Source organism: Mandrillus leucophaeus, unplaced genomic scaffold (genome assembly GCF_000951045.1).
Source record: "Mandrillus leucophaeus isolate KB7577 unplaced genomic scaffold, Mleu.le_1.0 Scaffold1024, whole genome shotgun sequence".
Taxonomy (NCBI): Eukaryota; Metazoa; Chordata; class Mammalia; order Primates; family Cercopithecidae; genus Mandrillus; species Mandrillus leucophaeus.
The window spans coordinates 260,473-262,636 of record NW_012098366.1 but is presented as its reverse complement, the minus strand read 5'-3'; positions in this window follow the sequence as shown (position 1 = coordinate 262,636).

Genomic DNA, 2,164 nt, shown 5'->3' with positions numbered 1-2,164 from the left:
TGACATCGTGATCTGCCCGCCTTGGCCTCCCAAAGTGCTGGGATTACACGTGTGACCCACCATGCCGGGCAGGAATCAGTGTAAATGTTAACCCTCTTTCCCTTTGTTAGGGTGAGGGCCCTGGTTAGGTCATCTATCTATATCTGTTGAGAGGTAGTTCTGCCTGTTGCGAGGTAGTATGAGGGGGAGAGCATTGGATTCTAGGAGTTTATTTTGGCAACGATGTTGTAACCAGATGCTGGACATGGCTTCTTTAAAGAGCTTCTGTTAATGAACCATGTAGTTGTTCCCTGCAAAGGGGCTTCTGAAATGTGTTGGAAGAGGGAGGGGAGGGAGCCTAAGAGGTCCAGGGAGGACTGAGACAGCTCAGAGTCAGAGGTGTTTACAGGGAGGAGGGTGGGAGGGTTGAGAGCTTTACCTTTCTGGAAGGTGATTAGATGGTTTCCTATGAATAAGGGGTGTACCTGCTGTAAGCAGGATGGTGGGAGGGATAGAAGAGATTGACGGCTCCTGAGGTACTGTAGGTTATGATGTGTTGGTAGAGTGAGTTTCTGAGCTGCCTCCGAGGCCAGCAGTGTGGCCCACCCAAGATTTTTAGGCAGGGTGGCCAGCCCTGGACGACAGAGTCTGGTTGTTTTGAGAGGCACATCATGGCTTGTGTTTGGCAAAAAGTTTAAGAGCAAGCCCTTATCAGAATGAACACGCAGAGTAATGGGCTTGGGGGGTTGGGCAGTCCCAGTTCTGGGGCCATTGAAAGGGTATTTTTTAGTTTTTTTAAAGTGTGAATTGACGGAACAAGCCGGGTTCAGAGACTCTAGGCTGGGCCCACCTGAGGCCATGTAGAGCAGCTTGGCCAGCAAACAGAAGTTGGGAATCCACAGCTGGAGGTATCCCACGAGGCCCAAGAAGGAGAGGAGGTCCTTCTTTGTGTGGGAAGGGGCAATGTCTTGAATTAGCTCCTTTTGTTGGGTTGGGATGGCCTAAGAATTAGAGGTTAGAACTCAGGTGAGTGACCTGGGTTTGAGTGAGTGACCTGGGTTTGGTCTACCTGAGACTTTGCTGGTGAGACCCAATATCTTTACCTATGGAGGAAGTTTAAAAGCTGAGCGGTGTGTTGGACAGACTGGTTAAGGGAGGGGCTACAGGGAAGTACGTCATTGACTTATTGGGGGAGGGTGCTAGGAGCAATGGGGAGTTCAGCTAGGTCCTTGGTGAGGGCCTGTCTGAATCGGTGGGGGCTGTCCCGGAACCCTGGTGGGAGTATGGTCCACATTAGTTGGGTGGACGTGTGGGTATTAGGATCTGACCAAGTGAAAGCAAAAATACTTTGGGAAGCCGAATTTAAGGGAATAGTGAAAAAGGTGTCCTTTAAATCCAATACAGAGAAGTGTGTGGTAGAAGAGGGACTATGGGAGAGTGGCATATGCGAAATGGAGTGTTTCATTCGGAGTGGAGTGTTGGATGCACTGGTATGACCACCTGGTTAACAACTCAGAGATCCTGGACCAAGTGGTAGGATCTTGAGAATTTGAGCTTGTAAACGTTTACAGATAATAGGTTTGAGGCCCCTGAGGCTGCCTGGGTTAGGGGATATTGAGACTGATGATGGAAAACAGAGTGGTTTTGGAGGGTTATTTACCTGGGATGTGATGTGTGGCTATTGTGGGTTTAAAAATGTTCCAAATTTCAGGATTAACAGAAGGTAAGAGGCTGGATAATGAGAATGAGGGGAAGAAGGAAACGTCTGAGTGGCAGAGTAAAATAAAAGGAGCGGAATTGCAGGAGGCAGATTGTATGGAGGCCTGGGATTTACTTAGTATGTCCCGCCCCAAGATAGGAGTGGGGCACTGAGGGATAACCAGGAAGGAGTGGGTGAAGGGGGTGTTGAATAGGTTGCATAATAGAAGACCAGTCTGTTTGTACCTAGAGGGGATTCCATCAACTCCCACAATAGAGATAGAAGAACTGAGGAGGGGTCTGGAATATTCTAATAAGACAGAGTAACTAGTCCCTGTATCCAATAGGAAAGACATGGGCTTACCAGAGACTGACCCTGGGTTCCGAGGTGGTGATGGCAGCTGGGGTGGCGGGCCCCTGGCCCCATCAGTCTTCGGTTACAGGTGGTGAAGCAGATGAGGAGCTTTGCTGAACACAGTCCCACTTC